Below are 19,700 nucleotides of genomic sequence, written 5' to 3'. Positions count from 1 at the left end.
AAACAAAACCATTGCAGAAGATTGAAAAACGAAAATTTAACTTTCAGAGCACTTGCTCGAGTTTTCCGACGTTCTTCACTATACGGTGCGAAAGCAGATGAAAATTTAATATCTTGTGAGTAATCGATTAGAGTTTGGTTGATATTACTTGATCGGAAGTGTGCGAAAACGATCATTTTCTTCACACTGTTTCGCAAAATTATTGATTTTCGGGCGAGAGGTGAGGGAGGGAGATGAATGAAATGAGCGCCATTGTGGCAGCCATTTGTGGCTAGCTTCCACCTTCACCTTAAGGGGAATCATTACAGCACGGACAATGAGGTGAGGACAGCTAAGGCGTCCTGGGTTTGAGAAAAGTTGGAAGAATTTTTCAGTGACGGAATGAAAAAAACTTTTAACACGTTGGCAGGAATGTGTAATGCTATGTGTAAATGGGTAATGATTTTGAAGGATAAGATTCGTACTTAAATTTGCCAAATTTGCTTTCTGTTTTTGTTTGTCCTCAGGTGTGCCCTTCTTATCAGCCTACCCTACGATGTTCTAATACTGGAAAATAAATCCAAGAGTCATTCCTGCTTTCAAATACGTTCCACGCCAAGCCTTTCTGTCATTAGACTTTTGAAGCACTATAAAACTAATTTAAATTAGGCAAACTTCAGTACATTATCAAATGTTACCAGAGCTATCGATTGAGGGTGAATAAACAAATGCTAAAAATTCAATTTTTATATGAAAATACAATTTTCCCATTAATGCCGTAATGGAGAAAATTCTTTATGCCTAAATGGTTTCTGAAAAGCATAAAACCATTTTCTCAAACATTTTCTTGTATCATGTAATGAAACCCATCGAACCAAGTTAAATCAATGTTTTTCACTTCTAAAATCCTTCCATTATTATGAATAATGCATACCTTAGGCCGAAAGTCTGTCAGCACATTTGTAGACAGCGACACACGACACACACATATTAGGTTGGGAATAAAGTAATCCATTATTTTTGGGTGAAATTCAAAACTATTTTTAAAATACTTCGGTCTGTCCGATTTGGGTCAAATATGCACCGTTATGTCGTAAAATTTGTTGCCATTCTAAAGGTAGCTTCATAATGTCTCTGTCATAGAGGTCGTGGCCCTTGTTGACGAAAAACTCTAGCAATAGATTTTTACAATATTCTCTTGATCTCAATTTCTTATCACCGTGGAAATTTTGCAATGAGAGCAAAAGGTGGTAATCGCTTGGTTCCCGGTCCGGGCTATATGATGGATGCATCAAAACATCCCAATCAAACTCTCGGAATCGTGTGGCCTTGCGTTGTCCTGATGTAACACAACACCTCTTCTGTTGGCTAGTTCTAGATGTTTCTGGTCAATCGCTAGCTTCAAACGGTCCATTTGTTGACAGTAGAGATCTTTATTTAGTGTATTGCACTTAAAAAAAAATTAGAAAAAAAATGAAAATTAAAAAGTAACTTAAATTGCATGTATTTTTCTGTTGCTGTATCGGAACCATAAACAACATTCACAATTTCAGCGGCCTTGCTTAAACTTCCGCATTTATAAGAGAAAAAGTGTTATTATTTATCTATTAGTCATTTATTTATTTATTAGGCATTTGCATTTTAGCTGTAGCTGAGCCGGGTTTTAATCGTGTACATGTACCGTTCTGAATCATATTTCGAACGCTTGAGGCATATGATGCAGAAAACAGATCTAAGCTTTATGTACAGGTATTGTTTGGTTGATTTTTTCAATAAATTAGTTCAATATGCTTTTAAGCTTTCTACTTTGGTACCTATTTGATTGAAAACATAAACAAAAATCATCGAATAAAATGCTTTTCAAATGAAGCGAATAGGAATCAAACTTCGGACACTAAATCAAATTTCGGACAGATTTAATTCAAATTTCGGACACTTTGTTTTGTAATTTTTTGGACTAAAATTATGTAAATGTGTAAATATGTAATTATGTACACTTGATTATATTTTATAATCAACACTTACCAAGCAATCACAGTAAACTGTTAACGATGATGAGAACTGGTGAAACAAGGGACAAATTTAAATATTTATGAACGGGTGAATTCTACGTGCTCACGCTAAGCAAACGTCAAACACAAACGATAATGAGTAGTGTTGTCAGATTTTTGCCGATTATGTTATAATTCAATTGTAAATTACTCTAAAGAAGCAATTGTGATACTAATTTTATATTCATATCATGAGTGCATTAACCATTTGTTATATGCCAAAAGCACGGGGAGCGCGATAGCGGTCTTGCTGTTTGATGCTAACATTTTTGGAATTGGTATTTTTAACGTAGTATTACGTCTTGCGGAAACTTATTTGAAGTACAAATTGAATAAACACATATAGACTCTATCGCTTATTGCTCATCCATTTTCGATGGATTAAAGAGATCTTTGAAAAGCGCTTTAAAAGCTATCAGAGCGAAATTTAAGACGATGTGTAGAGTAAAATGATAAAAACGACGAAGAAGTGAAGAGAGTACATCTAATTTGCTAATTTTTTTTACTTTATACATTTTTTTTCCTGATCAATCATCTACGTTTAATGGTATTTATTTAAATATACTCAAACTCATCCGGATTTTTGGCATATGCTAACAAAATTTGCCCCGTACTCAAACGGTTAAGCATTTCAAGATATTAGAACAAAGTGTCCGAAATATGATGTTGTCCGAAATATGATTCAGCACGGTACTTATGTTTATGTTTCTATAAATTGTAAATTACACAGTAGTAGTAGCCATTTAGGCGTTAAGTTTTCTGTTCCATTACATTATTGTAAATTACCCAGTAGTAGCCAGTTCAGTTGTGAGAATGGTGTTTGTTCCACAGCAAATTTTTCTTAGTGCGAAATGTAACCTTAACATCGAGCCTAAACTTGAAATTATATGAGCGATATAACGCGAGATATTGATCACTAAAGCCAGCTATCGAGAAAATAATGGAAAACTTTTTCCCCAACCTAATATTAATAAATAATGATGATGATGGTCCCACCTCATTCCCCTACAAAGGTTTGAGCGGGACGAGTTATCTTATTGATAATTATTATATTACGGTATTTATATTTTTCATTGACTAACCAGTATGCAAATTGAAATTGAACGGAAAACGGATTGGTTATCTTGCAGACATAGATTACTAATCGAAAGAACAATATAAGCCATTATCTGATCGTATTTATTCCATGGCATGTCGAGAGAATTTCCAACCCGAAAAAAAATCCTTGACCGATCGGGAATTGAACCCAATACCTATGTCAGTATTAGCCACGAATTTACAAGGGAATTCCCGCTTTATGAGATCCCCGGCCATGATGCTATCGTTTCCGAGTTCAAGCAGCTGAGCAAACCCAAGCCTAACTCTAGCCGATACTTCAGGCCCATTACTTATCCCAAGGCATGTCAAGAAAGTTTTCAACCCGAAAAAAAATCCTTGACTGATCAGGAATTGAACCCAATACCTATGTCAGTATTAGCCTTGAATTTACAAAGGAATTCCTGCTTCACTGGATACCCGAAAACGGTCTGTTAATCGTTTTCGAGACCAGACAGCTGAGCAAACCTAAGCCTAATTCCAGCCGATACTTCAGGTCCTACATTCAACATGGAGTTTAAACGTATCCACCTGAAATCTGCAATGAGATCCGCCACAACACAGAAAAATCTCGTTATCTGTTGAAAAGATGAATCTACGAGTATTCCAGTTGAGCTATCCCTAGCTTCAATCTGGTTTCCACATTAAACCCGTTGGAACGTTTTTATCTGATTCGAGAAAAATTTGTTCATGTTCAATCTCATGCTTCTCTATGTGTGTAAACGCGCGCGGGCTCAAGCTATTGTTTAAAATTAAATTTGTATGTACGACTAAAGAAAAAAAAAATACGACTTAAGTTCCGCAAACAATTAACATACCATCATCATCATAGTCATAAGTTAAGAAACACAAATATCCGTTATAACTTCGTTATCTTACATGCTAACATTGATTAACATTGATTCTATACTGGGTTACAAATCCAAATCATGCTTCAAAAACTCTTTACAAATACTACGGAACCTTCGAAGATTTGTTGCTGTCTTTGCTTCATTTGGTAATGTATTGTAAAGTCGATATCCTCTGTAAAAAAGCGAATTTTGGGTACAAGACATTCGAAAGTTCATGGTTCTGAGGTCACTTGCTTGTCTTGTGTTATATCGGTGCATATCTCTCCCATACGTTATCGTGTTTTGTAGATAATTCGGTGTCATACCGTTAGTCATCTTATATATGAACGTAAGCGTGCAGTACTTAATACGCTGACTCACTGACATCCATTGCAGGCATTCGAGCATAAATCTTCGTGGAGTTAGTCGATCACATCTCAATATAAGGCGCATCGCCTTGTTTTGCACAATTTGCATTCTTTGCATTTGCCTCTTATTTGCAAGAAATAGCACAGATGCACAATAATCAAAATGTGGAGCAATTAGTGCCTTATAGATAGTGATATTACTTTCAAAGGTCAAGAATCGATTAATTCTACAGAGCACTCCATATTTTTGAGCTGCCTTCTTTATAGTATAGTTTATATGTTCGTCGAAGTGCAGCGTTTCGTCAAGAATAACGCCAAGATATTTGATCGATGATGCTCTTTCCACCGTTTGCCCATCAATAGTTATATTAAGACCTTCATTGTCAAGATTTCGTGTAGATACTACCATATATTTCGTTTTGTTTATGTTTAACTTGAGTTTCTTCCATTTCAACCATTCGTCTAAGTTTAGCAGTTCATGGTTCATCTTTATGTAGCAATCTTGCAATGTATCAGCTACAACGAAAATAACGGTGTCGTCAGCAAATAAGTTTACGTCACTGCCATTTAACACCTGTTTGATATCATTGATATAAAGCAAGAAAAGCAGCGGCCCCAGAACATTTACTATTCTTCAATAAATTACCAATTTCCGATCTTACTACTTCTTTAACTTTGAGCTCAAAGTTGTTGGCCAAGTCAACTAAACATTTCAGCTCATTGATATTATTTAAAATTTTACTTACGGAATCATCAAAATGATTATTCCCAAAGCCATTTTCATGTAGCAGAAGACATGTATCACATACGAAAACTGCATTTTTAATTTTTTTCAATATATCGATATTTTCACGCACCGCGCTCGGCAAACATACAATGTGTATTGTTTCATGGCACTTGCCGTAGCACTCTATCGCTTCTGTGTTCGGATTTTCTATCTTCTCACAGCAGCGGCTACACATATCTACTAGACCCATATCAATACACTCAACACAATCCGCGTGTGCACCGGCCATCGGCCGGGCCGTGCGAGGCAAATGAAAATAAAAACAATAACACAAGCGCGTGCTGCTCGAAAGTGCTAGGAGAACACACTATGTATCGGCAGCAAATACAATCAAAGAGTGAGCTATTCAAGCTCCTCTAAACACTACCACTACTGCAGTGAAAAGTGTTGTAATTTACTTGAATACCAGCTGAACCCAGCAATTTGATTACAGTTTACTAGCATAGAATACACATTAAAAACATATCCTTTTAGCGTCGATCACATAAATGATTTTACTGGTGCTAATCGCCGCGATAAAAATTTTTAACAGCACTTTGTTTCCACAAATTTTACCACTGATTACGATAGTGAACGAAAATATTTGGATTCCATTCTGTCAAATATATACTGGAAAATTGTGAGTCTAAGTCTTCCCGCTAAATATTTTTCATGTTTTTTTAAGTTGGGTATTCTAATGTAGAAGTCTAATGAATTTCGGACGTTTTTTGAGCTCCGAAAAAATAAAACGAAGTATGTTTTTATTAATCGTTATATCATTATTTGTTCATCTATATTTTAACAATGAAACAAAAATTGAACGGAAAAAATATTCCTAATTAGAATAGTTACAAGCTGATGAAGTGAGTGGGTTCAAAACAAAAGTTGTGCCATGGCGTACACGATTCCTTCCTTCTAGTTATCTGAAGCCAAAAAATCGAACAAATTCTGAATCAGTAAAGATGCCGCTATAGCATGAACCTTGGACAAGACAAAAACATGGCGGCCGTTAGAAGAAAAAGTTTCTACTACATTTTTTCTAAATATAGAAAAATTTAAAAAAAAATTATTGGTTCATGCGATAGAGAGATACATACCGATTGTATTTATATAAATTCGACATAAATCGGTTCAGTAGAACTTGGGCTGCATCACTAAAAATGCTATAACTCGGTAAATAATGGAGTTTTCGAAAAGTTCTTTCCTGAGGTATTTTCATAAATACCTAAAATGATTTTTATTCCAAATTTCTAAACTGGAAAACTTCCTCCATGGTCTTAATGTCAATTTGGAGCGCGAACTTAAGTCATTTAAGCACTTCGATCATAGACACATTATTTTTGTACGGGATGGTTACTTAACAATGTAGAGAGATTATCGTTATAAAAAAAACAACTGGGAACTGCACAGAAATCTTGGCAAAAAGTACACGGTACAACATTTTGAAAGCGGAATTGGCTTCTTTTGCTTACAATATCGTAAGATCCCCAACAGCAACTCGCCAGCAAGGTAATAAAAGACCAGCCAAAAATTATGGACGCAAAAAGAACTTCGTTCTCTTTCTCATTCCTTCAATAACAAATATTTACTAAGCCAACAAAAAGTTCAACTGCTCTCACCAACAGGGGAGGATGGGGTAACACGCCCATCTTAAGCAAAACAGGATGAAACATGTATTTTTTACTAAATATTTCAACGTTTCTTTAGATCCACAATGTAGCCACATATGTTTTGTTTGTAATGAAATGAACTACAACGATTACGAAAAAGAAAATCAACAAAAATAACGAGAATTCTAAACGCATTCATATCACGCCATTTTCAAATATGCGAGGTAAGATGCCCATATGCGTGTCCAAAATGCTCCACAACAACGGGTCAAAATGTCAAGCGACATTGAAGTTTATTGGGATAATTCCTCATTCACTGCTCATACCATCCGCTTCCGATATATTACTTCCAGTTAGAATCGGTCAGAGGGCATCGAATTTTCGAGGCATTTTTGTTGTCGAACGCCGAAAACGCCAAAGAAATTTTGATCCAATATTTTTGTTTACAAACGTATTAACCCTTTGCGGTCGGAATTAATTTCCCTTAAAAGAAATCCTCTTATCTTTCTACGCAAATTATATTTTGTTTATATCGAGTTACCTATTATTGAAAAAAGTTTAACAAAGTATTTTGAATGATTCCTTGCGGTGGTGGCTGAGAGCAGACAAACGACCACAAAAGGTTAATATGTGCCGCTGTTCGAAAAAGTGCTGCCAGACTGTTGGCCTTTATATTTATGAGTTTTTATTTCGATTTTAAGGTTTGTATTATTCTTAATAATGGAAGGATTCTAATAGTCAGAAACATTGAAATAATTTTGTTCGTTCTGGTTCCTATTACATAATACAAGAACAGACATCAGAAAATTGTTTTATGTTTTTCAGAAACCATCAAGGCATAAAACAATTGCAGTAAATATCTGAATGATTTGGTAACACTGACAATGACCAACTCTTTTTTAATCTCCACACTGGAGCGATGTGCATGCTCCCGTGACAAAGTGGTTAACGTCCCACATTATCATACCAGGGTTTCGGGGTCGATTCCCGTTCTGGCCGGGGGATTTTTCGTCAAAGAAATTTCTTCCGACTTAGACTGTGGTCATGCGTATTCTTGAGCTTGCCATTCTAGCGTGTCATCCGGCATAAAAATCTCAACGAAGTACTACTAATAAAAATGACGCAAGTGATACCTACGTTGATATGACAAAAGTTTCACTGGAAACGTTAGTGCCATCCGACAACAACAACTGGAGCGATGTGACTTATTATGAGATAGATTATAAAGTTGCATTTTAATATGAAAATGATTTTTAGTCTTATGACAGAAGCGGCCAAACTTGCATGAAATCATGCGGTTTTGACGTAGGATTACGTCTTTCGGGAACATATTGGGGTACAAATTGAAAATAGAAAATTGTGCACATCGTGGAAATTGTCCAATTTCAATCGCTTATTGCTCAGTCAATTCATGATGGATTGATGAAGTTTTTACATCTATCGATTTCGGTACTCCATAACAATTTTTTGTATTGAAGAAAACAATATATGTCATGAAACGAACTGTCGAACAATTGAAAAATCTCAACCCCAATCCTAGCGGAAATACCCACTTCTGATTGGTCGTAATTGACGACACATGCGGCGGTTCCCTAACAGAGACGTCAAAACCATGCTGCCTGGGGGAAATCAGCATTGCAAATACATAAAAGTAGGGGGAGCTTTTGTTCCTACCGAAATGTATTCCTTAACAGGGATATTAAAACCAAGGTGCCCGGGATAAATCGTCATTGCAAATATATGCAAGTCGAGGGCATTTTTATATTGCAAGTAAGGTGAGTGATACTATTAATTCTTGCAAATAAAATTTAAATTTGGAACTTTATTGTTGGAAAGTTTATACGGCGAGAAAAATTGGAAAAATGAAGAAATATTAGAAAAAGTGATTTCGCAATGCGTTGAATAAACATTCAGAAATTTAAAATTATAAAAGAAAATTACCTTTTCCATTTCAAATATGTTTTCTCAGTGTTAAAGTAACATGTTTTTACTGATGACAAAAATTGATAATTGTGTTCGGTATTGGTAATCATCTCATATTACATTGGTGAGTTTTTTTTTCTTTATTTCATCCATAAATATTACAGGAGGCATCTCGTTTAGGATCACAGAGGGCGGTTATCATCATAGCTCGTTCCACTTCGGTATTTTTCATCTGATACGCACCATCCAACGACTGTTTACCATCCTTCTGTCATCATCACTGGTGGAGTGAACAAACCATACCCAACAATCAAACAAAAATGCCCTTTTCAGGGCCACCAAATCATTATCAAAGAGTTTAACGATGTAATTCTCAAAACATATCCAAAATCAACAAATAGCCTAACGGAATCCTACGTCAACTATGCGGTCGTGTCTCGGACACAACCCTCTTGTAACTTTTTTTATGTACACCCATACCTCGCTATAAGGCCGCTCTTCATACGGCATTTCGCTATAACGGCCCTTTTCAATTAAGATACGTTTTCGGTTTACGGCCTAAAATGTTTCGCTATAACGGCGTTAAATCATGCGTTTACATGATTCTTAATCGTGGTTTACAAAAAAATGATGCCAAATTTCTTCAAATTGCACGATTTTTTTTTATTGGTACATATTTAATGTAACATGAAGTTGTTTCATGTTATTATTTTATGTACAAATGTATGTACATTATATAAATTATGTACAAATATATACATTACATTTATGTATTTTTGATTTAAATAAACAAAAATTACATTTTAAATGATAAATACAAATATTTTACAAATTTGGAGCCGATTCGATTGAATTTGTAGGAATTTGTATTATAATAATTCGTTCCTTATACGGCTTCTCGCTTTGCGGCCATGTTTCGTAGAACGTATCAAGGCCGTAAAGCGAGGTATGGGTGTATTACCATTTTATGAAGAAAGATTGGCATTTCAGAGCTAAACTACGTTGAGAAACAGATTTCGACGCTGAAATCCCAACACCGCTGGTTAATAAAAACTTATTCCGGAAAATGTTTTGCTGTACATTACCACTTCCGAGAGGTTCAAGACCTTTGGTCGCTGGTTGTGTTTTTGGCTGGTTTAATCGCCATCGCATTACGTCAAAAGAAAAACACAACCATTCCTGTATACCCATTCGATTCCATTTGGACCCAAAAACCGCAACCCGACAAATTTGCCTCAGAGTCGTCCAATCGAAATTTTATTCGGGATTTTGAGCTCTTTGGGACAAAAAAATAACTGGAGAATCACGGGTTGCTCAACCAAAATTTGACACATGAAAATTTTAAAGTTCTTCTTCGGGAGCTGCTATCATATGGAGAAGGTTTCAAAAAATCAAAGAGGATCGGGCAGAATCGACCGTTCTTGACTGATTCTGTTGAAACCATTCTATAAATATAGAGAAAACGTCTTGATAGATGATAAACATTGTTGGTCTTACATTGTACAATACGATGTTACATATTTAATATTGTATCCGAAAACCAGTTCAAACTCTAATTCGCATTCAATCAATTGCTATGTGACGAACCAGCCGAAAGTGTTGAAAATCACTATAATACAGAAAAAAATTCAATCAGTTGCTTGAAAATTATCACATTCAAGAAAGTTTAAAGCGAACCACGGATGTGTGTTCTCGGAATTTTCAGATTCGTCTAACCACACACACCAGCAGGTTAGTGAGCACCAACCATACCCACACTTTTCCAGAAAAAAAAGCACACATGTATTCACACCTTGCATCATTATTCACCGAGAGCAATATCGAAGACAGGGAAAACCCCCCGACCCAAAGCCTGAATATCGTGCCTTCTGTGCCGAATTTTGAAGTCTCTTTTGATTGTTCCACTTTTTTAAAATGAAATTCCCATTCAATCCGAAAGCATACGTTCCATGGTGTGTGGCACAGATATATGAGAGCGGGAACAACGAAAATGTGTGCTTGTACCAATCCCGTCACACTGCTACTCTACCCATGTCTTCCGTTCCGGTGCAGCCTATGGCTGCGAACCTGCATACGAAGCCCTACAAAGCCGGGAATCGACCGGAATTAGCCAGCATAGTGCAGATGTGGCTGTGTATCACAACTGCAAATTAAATTTATCCATCAAATTTGAGTGTACCGCTTTTTTTTTTGTCAATTCTGTGCTGCCGAGCCCAGCCTCACAATCAGCCCAGCCAGGATGTGCCAGATTGCGCACCGGCAGCCGAACGAGCAAACATTGTTTTTGGATTACGGTTTTCCGAACAACCATTTTGTCTAATTTAAAGAGCCGTCCATTTTCAGTGGACGTTGTTCCGAGCTTCAGCCCAGTTTCATATGTGCCTACCGTCGTAACAACAGTGCTCGCAAATGACTCTGGAAGACTCTCAACTGGAGCCGTGGCTCAAAAAAACGGAGTGATTCTCGAGCACCAATCGGTTATCTGATTGCAGCAAATCCGTCGATTCGAAGGGCAAAAGTTCGATCTACTACTACGACCCGGAAAGCACTCATCAAAGCCGTTAAACTGCGAAGTTTCCCGGAGAAGATTGACTGTTATATGAACACTCAGAGCTCGGCGTTTTTTTTTTCTCCAGGGGGCGAAAAGTTTGTCAGAAGCAACTTTTCCTATACATACCTAATCCCCGACGAATATCAACTGGGGCCATATTTCATGAGCCACTTCATCGAACAAGTTGCAATTACTTTCGCCTCCGTCCTCTCACTCCATCTCCCGCCGTTCGCATCCAATTCGTTAGACATCTGGGGAATGGCAGTAATGAAATCGATCTGTAATGAAAATAAGCTCCCAATCCAAGCCACCCACCGCGTGGATCATATCTTAGGGGGAGTCCCAAATTCGGCAGCCCGCCAGAAAGGGGGAGGAGGAGAGAGTGTTGAATCGTCTGAACAAGCAGCACAACTTTCACTTTATCATTTCGATCATTTTTCCACCAAGACCTGTCGGGAGTCCCGTCCTTTGGGGAAGTAATAGAAAGAGAGGGAGAAAAAACCAGGCGATAAGGCGAACACCGTGTTCTGTATTAAAACTTCAATATTTAATAATCAATCTCTTCGCTTCCGTTTTATTTATTGTCGGTCCGAACCAGACGGACGTCTGCTAGGGTAGCTTAGAGTGATGATTTCCCCGCTAATCCCTGGAAATCAATAATTTCGCTCTTATTTCCCCGACTTATGGGAAGGTGTCCGCCGTGGTGTTAATCTTGAGAACCTTGAACCCGAAAAGCTGGCCGTCGAAAACCTGTCTGTTTGCATTAGAAGATTACATCGAGGCATGTCTGCCACTTTCTCTTTGGTGGTGGTTTTTCCGAGGAAAGTTCATCTGCCTGGACAAATTCGATAGCGGATTAGTACTGTCTTCAAGCTTCGCAATGTTTACGAAGCACCACTGTCAAGCGTTGAACTTGAGTGATGCTGTTTACCACTCCGAACTGCACCAAGGTAAAGTGCTTTATCGCTGCGTTTCGTGATTTCGATTGCTCCGTACCATTGGCGGTTTCGTTAGTACACCATCCCGTTGATGGCCATATATTGCTACGGAAAAGGGTGAAAAGGTAGAATAGTTGAGGGATCTTCTTCACGAGTGCACTTGAAACATTCGGGACAGTATCTGCCGACATGCAAATGCAATTATGTTAGTTTTTTTGCCCCTCGAAGGACGCCCAAAAACTCCACCCCAAAAGGCAAAACCCGGTTGCGTTACTCAGCACCATTTACTGCTGACGTATCCACCGCCAGTGTAGTGTTTTCATTCATGCTTCAAACTATGTAAATCAGAACGTCTTCACTCGAGCGTTGTGCCATTTCCATTTCCTCGGACTGATCTCTGTCGGTTCCAGTTAGTACCCAAACTGTTCGGCACTAAAAACTTAATTCAATCGAGCTTTCTCGCGTTTCTTAATTTTTGTTTTCGCTCCGTCTTAGACTCGTTCCACAGTCCAAGAACACAATTGTTTGTCCGATTCCTGCCCGAGTGGAACAGACTTTGATGTCTGCACATTTAGAGGAGAAGCGAAGAACGAAGTTCACGAACGCCTGCATTCGTGAAAACAAAAAGTGGACACGCAAAGTGTCTGCCACTAGCTCTTCTTCCATATTGCTCGATGTATTTTGCCGCTTCCAAGTGCACTCAGCCGTATGATTGGCCGAATCGATTTTGGTATAACATGATCTTTTTACCCTCTCCGCCAGCCAACCCGTTCGTCTGGGGTTTTCCAGTGAAGTACCTACAGGAATATATAAATAGCGCACCGACTGGTTCATATTTCAGCGATAAATCGAAGGCCGACCGAAGAGTAGCCCGGCAAAAGTCGGCCAAATTGAGAAGGAATGAATGCAGTTATCTTATGAACATGTAGATTACTTATCTCACTAGAATTGTTACCAGTATGCGACTCATCCAAATCCGTGGTATTTCACTCACCTGCAAAAGAAAAAGGAATAAGATGAGAGTTAGAATTGGACGGCCTCAGGTTAAACTGGATTAAGTGACAAATTTGAAAAGAAAACCAAATGATACTATTGTTTGGTTTTCTTTTCAAATTTGGATGAAGAAAACAGCATATATTCATTTTGAATGAACATCGAAAACTAATCAGAGTATGCAATCATGTTCGACCATGAAGACCGGTGAACATTTATGCTATTGTAAATTCGAGAAAACAAATGAATGACTTCAATCAGATTTGTCTGATTCTAGATATTTTTTCTTCCATCCAATTACGGTCACTGGTAAGTTGGATATATGTAAATGCATTATATGCTTGAAGGATTTTTTTTAATTGTTTTACAGTAACTGTAATTTGATGTTTTGAAAATCAATTTAAAAATAAAATAAGTAAAAAAACTTTTTAAGTTAAACCAGTTTAATTGTGAATAAACATAATAAAGTACTAAAAGCTAGAAAATAATTAGGCAAGTAGCAGTTAGCAGTTATCACACCTCTCCTTCATTAGTCTAGGGCATTTATAAGACTAAAATAAAATCGTGGGACATATGATGAAGTCGCTAATTGTGGATAATGGAAATCCAACGTTCCCCATGATTTTATTTTAGTCTTATAAATGTAGACTAATGAAGGAGAGGTGTAATAACTGCTAACTGCTACTTGCCTAATTATTTTCTAGCTTTTAGTACATTGCCTGATTCATTATGTTCTTTCTCTACAATAAAACCATTGCACTGTATTCTATCAGTCAAATAATTTCATTTGATACCGATATTGAGTGGATTGCAGAAAATACATAATGTGTTCTCCAAGTCAAGTGCGTTCTATTGATACACATAACTCAATCAACCTTTTTTTTTGAGATGATATGGAATCAGCTATTTTGTTGCGCCGGCCATATTGGATTTTTCAAGATAAGCAGTTTCAAAATGACAGCAGAGATGAAGGTGTTTTTTAAATTCGATCAGTTCCTATTGGTCAAATTTCTACTAATGTGGGACAACCCTACAGACATACAAATATCCATACAAACAGTTCAAGATAAATAAAACCGTTTAATAAAGTGATTTGCTATTTGTGATTGCGGCCATCTTGGATTTGGATTCTTCATGATCTACTGTGATCTACTATTCAAGCCCTTTCATTTGATTCCCATATTAATCGGGGTTTGAGAAAATATATAGCCCACCATTTGGCAGTGGTAGCCATCTTGGATTTGCAATTCTCATGAATAATTGTGTTCTACTAGTCAAGCCCTTTCATTTGATACCCATATTAATGAGGCTTCGACATAATATGTAGTCCGCCATTTGGTAGTATTTTGATGGATTTGCTTTTTTCATGAATAACTGTGTTCTACTGGTCAAGCCCCCTCATTTGATACCCATAACAATAGGGTTTTGAGAAAATATGTCGTCCGCTATTTTGTAGTGGCAGCCATCTTGGATTTGCATCTTTCATGAATAACTATGTTCTACTAGTCAAGCCCTTTTATTTGATACCCATTTAATGAGGTTTTGAGAAAATATGTAGTCCGTCATTTAGTAGTGGCAGCCATCTTAGATTTGTATTTTTCATAAATAACTGTGTGCTACTAGTCAAGCCCTTTCATTTGATATTCACATTGATGAGATATTAAGAAAATATGTGATCCGCCATTTTGTAGCGGCTACCATCTTGAATTTTCAAGATCATGAAATACGCAGTTTTATAATGACTACATAGATAAAGGTGTGTTCCAAATTTCAGATCAATCGATCAACAGGAAGGGGGTCAAATTTCTATTAATGTGGGTCAGCGCTACAGACAAACATACAAACATACAAACATACAAACATACAAACATACAAACATACAAACATACAAACATACAAACATACAAACATACAAACATACAAACATACAAACATACAAACATACAAACATACAAACATACAAACATACAAACATACAAACATACAAACATACAAACATACAAACATACAAACATACAAACATACAAACATACAAACATACAAACATACAAACATACAAACATACAAACATACAAACATACAAACATACAAACATACAAACATACAAACATACAAACATACAAACATACAAACATACAAACATACAAACATACAAACATACAAACATACAAACATACAAACATACAAACATACAAACATACAAACATACAAACATACAAACATACAAACATACAAACATACAAACATACAAACATACAAACATACAAACATACAAACATACAAACATACAAACATACAAACATACAAACATACAAACATACAAACATACAAACATACAAACATACAAACATACAAACATACAAACATACAAACATACAAACATACAAACATACAAACATACAAACATACAAACATACAAACATACAAACATACAAACATACAAACATACAAACATACAAACATACAAACATACAAACATACAAACATACAAACATACAAACATACAAACATACAAACATACAAACATACAAACATACAAACATACAAACATACAAACATACAAACATACAAACATACAAACATACAAACATACAAACATACAAACATACAAACATACAAACATACAAACATACAAACATACAAACATACAAACATACAAACATACAAACATACAAACATACAAACATACAAACATACAAACATACAAACATACAAACATACAAACATACAAACATACAAACATACAAACATACAAACATACAAACATACAAACATACAAACATACAAACATACAAACATACAAACATACAAACATACAAACATACAAACATACAAACATACAAACATACAAACATACAAACATACAAACATACAAACATACAAACATACAAACATACAAACATACAAACATACAAACATACAAACATACAAACATACAAACATACAAACATACAAACATACAAACATACAAACATACAAACATACAAACATACAAACATACAAACATACAAACATACAAACATACAAACATACAAACATACAAACATACAAACATACAAACATACAAACATACAAACATACAAACATACAAACATACAAACATACAAACATACAAACATACAAACATACAAACATACAAACATACAAACATACAAACATACAAACATACAAACATCTACCAAACTGAAATGAGAACAATGAAGTTTGACTTCTCGCACACCGAGTGGAAGCTGAACAGCACATTCCGACTCATGGCCATGCGAGTCGTAAGTGCTTATAGGACCATTTCGACAGAAGCTGTGTGTGTAATCGCCGGAATGATTCCCATCTGCATCACTCTGGCGGAAGATAGCGAGTGCTACAAGCGACGGGAAAGCAGAGGTATCCGGAAATTGATGAGAGCGGAGTCGTTGGACAAATGGCAGTATGAATGGGATACGGCAGAAAATGGTAGATGGACGTACAGGCTGATACCGGTACTTTCGACCTGGTTGAACAGGAAACACGGTGAAGTTAACTTTTACTTGACGCAGTTTCTGTCTGGGCATGGCTGTTTCAGGCAATATCTACACCGGTTCGGGCACGCAGTTTCACCCCTCTGTCCGGACTGTGGAGATATGGAGGAAACACCGGAGCACGTCGTTTTTGTCTGTCCCAGGTTCATCGAAAGGCGCGAGGGGCTGCCTGCACTTCATGTCGAGAATATTGTGGAGGAGATGTGTCGCGACGAGATGATCTGGAATGCCGTGAGCAGTGCAATCACACAAATCATGTCGGAGCTGCAGCGAAGGTGGAGGGCTGACCAAAGTGCTGACAACGTCCGACGGTGAAAGGTGAACAACGGCGACGGCTGTTGCAAGAGATGGTACCTCACGAGAGTAGCTGTGACGGGGTGCGCGTTGTGTTGGAGGGCACCACCTAATCGGCTCTCCGCTGGGAAGAGAAATCCTGCGAGGGTGACTGTGACGGGGCGCGCGTCAAGTTGGAGGGCGCTTCCTAATCGGTGCACGTCTCGACAGGTAAACGGATACTGCCGCGGAGAACAGCAAAAGGCCTACCTGACAACGCCTGATCGTGGCCTGGATGGAGGAACACCGCGAACATTTCGAAGGAACGAGCATCAAGGATGAAGCCACGATCAAAATGGTGAATACCCCACGAGAGTAGCTGTGACGGAGTGCGCGTCAGGTTGGAGGGCACTGCCTAATCGGCGCTCCGTTGGGAAGAGAAATCCTGCGAGGGTGACTGTGACGGGGCGCGCGTCAAGTTGGAGGGCAATTCCTAATCGGTTCACGTCTCGACGGGTAAATTCAAAATGCCTGCGAAGAGGACATCAGCGCAGTGGAATTAATAACGAATGGAAAGAAAAAAATATTGAGAAAAAGGGAAGGACAACGCTAGTTTGCGTTGAAAACTCGAGAAGTGCATGAGCACAGCCGCCCCCTGAAGTAGTCGCCTAGATGTGGTCCCAGGGGGAATAAGGCAACGAGTAGAGGGCTTGGTTTTTGTGGGTGCGATCCCCACTCGACGTCTGGGTTAACCCTTCCCAGGTAAGGCTGGTAGAGCGTTCCTCACCTCTTTAAAAAAAAAAAAAAAAAAAAAAAAAAAAAAACAAACATACAAACATACAAACATACAAACATACAAACATACAAACATACAAACATACAAACATACAAACATACAAACATACAAACATACAAACATACAAACATACAAACATACAAACATACAAACATACAAACATACAAACATACAAACATACAAACAGAGATTACAAGCTAAATAAAACCGTTTAAAAAATGGGAGTTTTCGTCGCCAATTTGGTTGTTTGTTCGGTTTTGAATAAGGTAGCTATGATAGGAAGGTCAATAAGTTAATCAGTATTAGTTGCTAGCTGACTAGATTATTGGCCTTCAACAAGAAACAATCCGAATTCTTGCTCTGCTTGTTCTTGAAATATTGCAATATAGGCTCCGTCCATTCTCAACTTATTACAACGGCTCAAATTACAAAATCTCCCTCTAGTCAGCGTGTTATACGAGGTTTATAGCACATAGACATCAGTCACATCATCAGTGCCATTTATCCGTACGGCATGGCGATTGTTTAATAGACAGAACGTTGACTGTGTTAAGTGGAACGCAAGGCAAGAAGCACCGTCTCGTCAGCCTGAGTATGAGGTGTACGAGGCGGAACAACCACGCACAGTAGGTGGAGATGATGTTCGAGGTCAATGTTGGTTGGGGTGACCGGAATAAATCGCCACAGTAAACAACTGCAACAGAAACAACCGCTTAGAAAAAGTGTAGTAGGCTAGAAATATTTGGCGCGGGAAAAACATCATGTGCCTCACATTTCTATTATAAATTTATTCTCTTGTTCTCGTTTTTCGAAATTTATTCTGAGGACAATGTAATGGGGACGAAGTCCCCATTTGGCGAGGATAAGGAATCGAGGCGGCCCATGCCGCCAAGATGACGCAATCCGAGTCCACCGCCGACCCGCCGTCGGAAGCGGCGGTGTCTCGCACGCAAACCTGGGATCCACTGATTGCCCGGTTAGTTTGAAACATAGGATACGATCCTTTAGCAATGTCCGACCGAGCTCTAGCGAGCGTCGGACGGTATACGTCTGCCCGGGGCGTTACGTTTGCCTGGGGCGATACGTTTGCCCGGTTAATTCTTGTTTTGAAATACAATACCGCGCCACAATATTTATAGCCTACTACACATTTTATAAGCGGTGGTTTCTGTTGCAGTCGTTTTCTGTGGCGATTTATTCCGGGAACCGTTGGTTGGATATTTTGGATATCCTCTTTTCCAAAGCCGGTGTTTGTTTGTTTCAATAGTCACCAGGGTAATGCTGTGCTGCATACATTGAGGCGCACAATGAATTATTGAAATAAGAGAAGCCACCTAGTCAAGATGCTTATTTATTGACCAAGGAGCCTCTCTGGTTATGGGACATAGGTCAAAATTTCCGATTCATCACTTGATTTTACATCCAGAACGACGAACGTTCCTTCTTCTGTTTGTTTTGTGTTCCCTTTTGCTCATTTACTTACTTTTACATATTTTTACTAGGAAAATAACGGAAATAACACAGAAAGGGCAAAATACTGTGGAGGGTACCCTGAACCCCCACAGATTCCGTCAGCGACAGAATAGTTTCTTAAACCTCCTCGGCAGGGATACCCAAACCACTCCGACGCTGCTCATTTCTGGGCTTGCTACCGTTAATAAAGTTTCTCAATGATTTCATGTTTCAAATCATCAATCGAGACCCTCAACAGGTTGACGATAGAATCCCATACAAACAACTGCGCTCATTATGCGTTCGCTCGTACACCTCATACGCAGACTGACGAAACGGTACTCCACCTTGTTTCCACCACTCGATGAACGCTCCGCATGCTCGTACGTAACCACCAAAACACAGATGGGGAAAAACAATAAAAAGTGAAGTTCCACTATTGTTCTTACATCTAAGCTGCCGTTCTACGCATAGTTGTCCCATGTTCCAAAATCAGCAACTGAGAAAAACGCATTCGAAGTTTTCTAGCATATTTGTCTACCAGAAGCTTAAGGCATTTC

The 19,700-nt window shown here is 37.9% G+C and overlaps 1 protein-coding gene across 5 annotated transcripts in view; it reads right to left on the bottom strand.

Moving 5' to 3' along the window:
* LOC129769306 (RNA-binding protein Musashi homolog Rbp6) overlaps positions 1-19,700 on the bottom strand; it is a 1,713,766-nt gene that overhangs the window by 1,537,588 nt on the left and 156,478 nt on the right. The window lies entirely within an intron of this gene.

Source organism: Toxorhynchites rutilus, chromosome 2, assembly GCF_029784135.1.
Source record: "Toxorhynchites rutilus septentrionalis strain SRP chromosome 2, ASM2978413v1, whole genome shotgun sequence".
Lineage (NCBI taxonomy): Eukaryota > Metazoa > Arthropoda > Insecta > Diptera > Culicidae > Toxorhynchites > Toxorhynchites rutilus.
This window is presented reverse-complemented; position numbering and strand designations above follow the sequence as displayed.